Raw genomic sequence first — 8,180 nt, 5'->3', positions numbered from 1 at the left:
ATTTGGATTGGTTCCCCGTTATATATATAAACATCATTATCTCAATTCATTTCGTTAGACTTACGTGGTACTATTAGGGATGGCAATTCGTGTTTGCGTGCTGATGCATGGGTAAAAGACTATATAAGTTAACTCTACTTGACTAATTTATTAAACGAGTCAAATATATTAACTCTTTCCCTTTAATTTTTTATTGGGTTTATGTTTGGTTTATTGGTCATGTTAAAAAATTTTGACCATTATGTCGTGTGTTGAGTTTAAATTATATTAAGGCATATATATAAGATTATATAATTTAACATTAACCCGACTTATTTAATTACGTATACTCATAGCTTTTAATTTCTTATTCGGTTGATGAAATTTTACTTATCTTATCAAAAAAAATTGTTAATCCTAAATACTACTACATAAAATCTGTAAAAACTGATAGGTACTTACATTAGCTCAATAGACGAAGTTGGGACTATGTAGTCTATGTGTATATATAGGCATACAGCTTTAAAAAATAAAAATAAAAATAAAAATAAATAAATAAATAAATTATGGGACACACGTCAAGAAAACACTCTCGCGTACGAGAATCCCGGATTCTACGGTCAATCCGAAGGGACGTTGAATTTGATCGAAAATTCAAAAAATAAAAAATAAGGAAAGTGGGACCGAACCAGGACCCCACAACCGTGCAAGTCCCACGTGCGCTCCTGTCTCTCATGTCGGCTACAGTGATGTGCCCAAAGAGACAGTCCCATCGCCTCCGTCCATAAAACCGGACCCGCTCACACACCCCACGTGGCGTCCTCTCGAGGCCGCTTTCACTCGGGCCTCGGTGAACGTGAGACGTACGAACTCGCTGTGGCGTCCACATCGAGGCCCTTATGCTTTACCTGTCTTTTTCACGGACGTTGGGACCGTTGGGTCCCTCGCCCTTTTACTTTTTACGGTACGGTCACTCCTCGGCTTCGATCCAAGATGGGTAATTATTTTTTAAGGATTTATTTATTTATTTTTAAAAATATAATATTTTGATGGAATTTGCTTTTTCCAAATCAAGGCATGTCATGTCACATAGAAAGCGACTGTAGTGCGGTAAGAACTGGAGAGTGGAGATTCTGCAAGGGGCAAGGTGCCTCTCTCTCTTTTTCTCGCTTACAAGTGCCAACACTTTTTATTTTATTTTTGTTTATTTATTTTTTATTATTATATATACATAAGACAATAATACATACGATTTAAGAGACGATGATATTAAAAATGTTAAAGTATTAATTAAGTGATTGAATTTATTTTTTTAATGAGTTTAAGCTTTTAAAATAAACAGTGATTTAACATAATATCAGAATCAAAAGTCTTGAATTTAAACATTGACTCCATCATTTACTTCATTTCAATTAAATATTTTACGTGTTTAGCCTCACATATTCAAATGTAGTTTGAGCTCATACGTGGAGATGCTCTCCTGTTCTAGGGTGGGTTGTGAGCGACCTACACCTTCAAGACCATCTCCACGAGGCAAAGGGTGGGTGCGGGAGTCCTCCTCGGCCACCTTAATACGCAAGAAGGAAGTCGTGGTAGGGTGCCACTGCGATCCACTCTCTCCTATACAACGGTGGGTCATGGGGGACCAACACCCTTCTAACCACCTTTGTGAAGCAAAAGGGGGGTGTGAGAGACCTCTGCGACCCACCTTTGTTGGTAAGCGTTCTCTACAAGCCACCTCTCTGGGGTGGAGGTGGGTGTGAATCATCATAGAATCCCACCATCACCTATGAAGGGAATTCTTTTCACCATCGATATCTCTTCATTCGTTCTTTTTTATTTTTTTGTTTAAGAGATATGCTGATTTGTCAAAGATGCATGTACACATGGTAAAGTTTAATAAGGATTCGTTTGGTTTGCGGATATATAGACCACTAGAATGACTATTCCTTTTGAATAAATATTCTTTTGTTTGGTAGCACACAATTTCAAAGAATATATATTCCAACGGGAATAACTATTTTTTTATGAAGAGGAATAGACTATGTTTTCAAAAAAAAAAAAAAAAATACCAACATTATATTTTATTTATTTCAAACCCTAATATTATAAAAAATTAATAATAAAACAAAATGAAATCTATTTATTTATTTCATACCCTAATATTATTTTTTATTTATTTTAAGATTGAGCAAAATTGTATTAGGAAAAATTAAGTTGGAAAAAACTATATGATTAATATATAATAAGATAAATAAATTATTTTGTAAGCTTAGCTAATTCTTTTGTGCTCTAATTAGTCTCAAATAGTTTAAATCTTAATTTGAATTTCTTGTCACTCAGGCTCCATTGTATCACAAACTAGCTAATTCTATACATAAACCATTTCAAGAGTGAGCAAAATTTAGTAAACTATGATTAACAATAAGATAAATAAATTCATTTTATAAACTTCATAGATTCATGAAATCCGTTAGGATTCCTTAATAGCACAAAAGAAATACAACTAGCTATAGTGGTATTATGTGATTAGTTGATATGATGATATATATATATATATATATATATATAATTCAAGTAGCTAGCTAGCTAGGCAAGTTGAAAAGTAGATGCTCGGATTAATGAATCAAACTACTTCTTTTATAGAGTTGGGAATTTTCAAAGACAGTATGGATGTTCTATATATATGCATGTGTCCTATCAACAGACAAAATGGATTAACATTTCTATCGGCAGAAAGGAGGTATTCAAGTAATTATTCTCTTGTTGGGTTATAATTGCTGAAGCTATATTATTAATAATGTTCAAGCATTATAGCCGCTAGCACTGCACATCCATAATTCATTATTTGGTCAATATTCTAGGGTTATTAATTATTGGAAGTTTGAAACACCATTATTGAAAACTCGTAATGGCATTACTTACAATAAATAGAAAAAAGAAAAAGAAAAAAAAAAACTCGTAATGGCATAGGTACATGCATGCATTGAAAGGGTTGGAAAAGACTCGAGAACAATAAATATAAGAATTAATATCTGTTTAAATAAATTTTGATAATTTGTTCGGACAATTCAAATCCGGCCGGAAAGAGGGAGGGGTTTAGATTCCCCTTCCGGCCAGTCGAACCGTTTATTATGCCTGGGTGTGATGAACAACAATTTATAACTCGAAAGGTCTCTGTCTGTTCAATTGAATTACCCTTCAGTTTGAATGCTGCAGGTTTAAAAGCCAACTGGACAGATTGTGACTCTTCTTCATTTGTCGTATTTTATAAAAGCAAGGCTATAATAAGAGCTAACATAAGTAGGGTGGCATTCTCAGTGTATTACGACGGTGCGTACGTACGTACGTACGTACGTGTTGAAAAGGAATCATGCAAGCAAGCAGGTCTAAACAGTGGACTCCAACGAGGCCAATTTGTCAGCTCATAAGGATAATTTTTATATATCTTTCATTCATTCTTTCAATATTTTTTTTTTAATTTTTAATTTTTATTAAAAAAGTTTAGCCGAAGAGATTAATTGTAACTATTCTACTTGACTGTGATCATATTAATACTTATTTGCTGAGAGCCGCATATGAGGGGTATAGACGGTGAGAACCGTAGGCACTCCCTCAAATCCAACTGAGTCATAGCATAACCCATCCCACCAAAGCATCAGTAAGACCTAATGCAGCTAATACTAATACAATTGAGAATTCTTATTTTAGGAGTCGAACTCTCACTATAATACATGCCCAATCACTTTAAGAATTTTCTTGAGGCCAATTAACAACTATCACCGACAATATCTTCTTCTTCTTCTTCTTCTTCTTCTTCTTCTTTTTTTTTTTTTTTTTTTTTTTTTTTTTTTTTTTTCAATTGAATAGAAAACAAAAAAATAAAATTAAATAAAATTGGCAAGTTGTTATTATCAACTAATATGTTGGGGAAATTTCATTCCCAAAGTCAAGTGGGCCTACGACCGAGCCTTGTTCTCATTCGATCAAATCTACCCGGTGAGACCGGCTAAGTCATCAGGGTCTCGGATACCCATTACAAAATCTTATGAATTTCCTACGTCACAAGTACTGGGAATAAGAACACCCGAACAATTCCGCAACATCATCGTCTTGATCGGGAAGGCTATAAGAATATACGGTACATACCGAAGGCCCATATCTAGTTGGTCCAAGGAAGCGACTTTCCCGAGATCACCAGGAGGCAATATGGATGACACGTGTTGAGATGTTTCTCTAGGTATTACGGCCGGGATTTACGGGATAAGTTTTGATCTTATAATCCTTAGTGAGATGCAAAAGAATTCTATCCCGGATTTTCTGAGATAAGCCATTATCACATAAGATATGAGATAAGACACCTAATATCTATATGAAATCAACTGACAATGAGAATCCCACACGAACTAAACTCTTAGAAAGATAAGTCTATCCCATTCAATCTCCTAATTAAATTATATCATAGCACTCCAGTTATCTTAGAACCGTGTGCCTAAAAATGTTGTATTTGTTACAAATATTATTTCTTTTTTGAAGTATTTTTAAAACATATTACCATTTCTCAAAATGTTTATGAGTTTTTATGAATAAGAAAAATCAGTTTTATAATTTGGTATTAAAGTGTTTTGACCGTTTATTTTTTTTTCTTTTTAAAGAATTATTACGGTTACTCATAAAATCTCAAAATATAACCGTTTAGTGTTCACAAATCATTAAATCTTGCTTTGACCGTTTGGTCATTAAGATGCATTAACATTTTAAACGTTTTTTTGACTATGAGTCATTAAACCCATTGATTTTTTATTTATTTTATCACCACCTCACTTATTTATAAATTGGAGTTCACCAAAGAGCACTAGGCCGTAAGATCATTTTTTATTCTAACCTCTTACGTACAGTATATGTATTTGTTGTCATTTGCCAAAAACTTTGTTCAAAACATAAAGCTATATATTATAATATTAGCTTGTCTACAAAATATTCTGAAGTCCTCTATCCACTTTGATCAAATGATTATTCTATTTGATATTCGTTATTGGAAGTGTGTTTTTAACGAAGATAGACGCTATAGTCTAATCCTGGGAGGTTGCGTGTCAAGAGATCCAATCACATCGAGTTTTATACTCTGGGAGGCATGAATCAACCTTTAAGGGCAATACTTTTGCTTGATTCTATAGCATTGTGAGATATTTCCTTGCATTAATTTTAATCTCTTGTACTGTATTTATTTTTTGTTATTTTGGATTAATATGGTCTAGTATCAACAAGAATATTTTCAACCAATTATTTATTTAATTGTTAATTTCCAGATTGTTATTCTTTTATTTCAATAAGAATTTTGTACACCATCCAAAATTATTTCCAACAATAAAAAGGTTGGTACCCAGGTACGAAAATTAACTATAATCTCTCTGATTTTATTCTGCTCTTGTTACTTCCTGAAATTGTCTACAGAATTTGATTTAGGCATTGGAGTGAGATCAGTCGGCACCCCTGACAAGTTAAAGCAAATCAAAAGGTGACACATCATCAATAATAATTTAAGATAAAATATTTAAGATAAAATTAACGAGTTATGATTGAGGGGTCTAACCCATTTAATTAAATAGTTCACGTTATAATTGACATATATATTCTTCTGCCTGGACACGTGATATTTAGAGCTGACAATTTTTAACACAATCTGTGAATCCGACACGAAATTAGCAGGTTATAGTTGACGGGTTTAACTCATTTAATTAAATGGATTATGTTAGGATTTACCTATACAATCTTATATTCATATTTCGACACATAACACAAATTATTAATTTAACGAAGAAGCGTCCACAAGAAATTTGAAGATATTATTACTCTTTAGTAAATTTTTTTTTTTCCGAGCTTATTAATCCTGTTCAAATGTGATGGATCATTACCCAAAAATAGGGCCGATAAATGGATTTTATTTTATTATTATTTTTTTTTTTTATCATTTAAACACAAACCCTAGGGTTAGTAGACGTAATAATTGGTGAGGAACACTTATTTATGAAGCTTTTTTTCTCCTGCCCCAAAAAGGGGGTGGGGAGGAACAGCAAGCAGTGAAACAGTTAGTTGTCGGTACCGAAAACTTTGGGGGTGAATTTCAGTAAAGTGGTAAAGATGCCTCAAATTCATCGCGACGAATTGAAGGGAGAGGTGATAGATAGCTGGTGAAATATTATTCGACAGTCATTTATTAGAGTTTAATTAAATTAATTATTATTGTATTTATGAACCCTATAATTTCGCAAGTTTAATTCCTTTAAGTCATTTACAACGGTAAAGATTTATTTTTTCCTTTTTATTTTTTTATTTTATTTTATTTTATAAATAGTAACAAGAGAGATTTGATTGGCATAAATACATGTACAGTAGAATTTAGTGGAGATTTTATCCACACATCTCAACTAGTAAGATGAGCAATAGATTAGCTTTATCTAGATCGAGACCTCCATTTGAGCATAATTGGGTTATTACCACTCAGGTTGAAAATGATTTTTGTTGGCTGTGAGAAAGGTGAATTGAAATATAGCGATAGATGCAATAAAAAAGAAGATGAGGATAGAAGTGATCACGAGGGAAGCGTTTTGACATTCATGTGTTCCACCAAACCATATATATCAAACTCGACAGTAGTTAAAACTTTGGTAGCTTGGACTACACGGAGATGGGTTGAAAATTGTGCATGCTTTACGGAGAGTAGGCCAGAGTTGGAACCGGTATGGGCAATCAATTAAAGGTGCCAAAACTATATTGGATACTTTACAATTTTGATATTTGCGCGCGGCACATCAAAAGGGAAGTAAATTCGGTAGCTTAATGTCTGGCGAAGGCGACCGTAAATTATTCTTTAGAGCAATCTATCAAACTGCTACCGAATTTACTTTCCTTTTGATACATGGGGAACATCAAAAGGAAAGTAAATTTGATAGCTCAATGTCTAGTGAAAGCAGCTGTAGACCAATCTTTAGAGCAAATCTAAATGGAAGCCTATTATTTGTTAATGCTTACATTTTTTTGGTAGAAAGCAAAAGGCTTAGACAAAAAGTGCTGCCAAACAACTCAATGTCCACCCTCAGGAAGTTTTCCATGAAAATACAAGAGGGCTAAAAGCATATTTTTCTTTGTTTGTTAATTTCATTTTATTTTACTTTTTATTTTTATTTTTTTATATTTTGAAACAGTATATCTGATTTCATTCATCAAACCAATAGAGCAAACATACTCTACAGAAAACTGAGTCATAGATTCTGCGGATACAGTTTCCTGGAAACACGACAGGAAACAAACTAGCCATACACTAAAAAATTCTCCATAACATTCTCTATGTTTGGAAGTTTACAATAACCGTTTTGTCCCCAAAACTCGAGAAGAAACTGCTCATGTATGCTCACGTCTTCTGCAATTACGCCCAATCTTCCCGAGGAAGTTAGAGCAGTTTCCTTTGCCACATAACCGTTGCTGCCTCTTCTGCCTGTCGTCACGGGCTTGACCAGCCTGCCGTCGTTGCTCCATGCCACCATAGTAGGAATACTCTCTAGACAAACCTTGAATTACACCACAAAGGAACAAAACCGATTTGTCTTAGGACTGTGAAAGCATTCATCCTATATTGATTTTCATTCTCGGATCAGGGTAGGCTTTATGACAATCATACCCACAAAAAGAACTACAAACGTAAAAATAAACTCCAAATGAGAAAAACCACAACAAAGACAGAAATCTACTTCACAATCCTAGAATAAGACGAGAAAAACCACAACAAAGATAGAAATCTATTTCTCAATCCCAGAACAGGATGAGAAAAACCACAACAAAGATATAAATCTACTTCTCAATCCCAGAATAGGATGAGAAAAAAACTACCAGATTCTAAAAGCAAGTACTCAAAACACCATGGGAGATGGAAGCATTGTGCTTCCCTCCTCAAACACGAGGCTTATTGTCTCTCTCTATGGCAGTTTCTATTCGCTCTGTGGCAGTTTTCTTTTTGTTTGATAATTAATACACGAGTAATGTTATTTAGTAGATTGTTACACAATTGAAATGACGAAACAGTGAAACTCAGTCATTAGATTAACAAGGGCTTGTAAGAAGAAAAATTAAAGGCAAATTTTTATTGTCATATCATCTCAATTGTATGGTCGTACGTGATAGAACAGTCTATTGAATAACATTTT

This window comes from Alnus glutinosa, chromosome 14 (assembly GCF_958979055.1).
Source record: "Alnus glutinosa chromosome 14, dhAlnGlut1.1, whole genome shotgun sequence".
NCBI classification, from domain to species: Eukaryota; Viridiplantae; Streptophyta; class Magnoliopsida; order Fagales; family Betulaceae; genus Alnus; species Alnus glutinosa.
The sequence above is the reverse complement of the archived record's forward strand: the minus strand, read 5'-3'. Positions refer to the sequence as shown.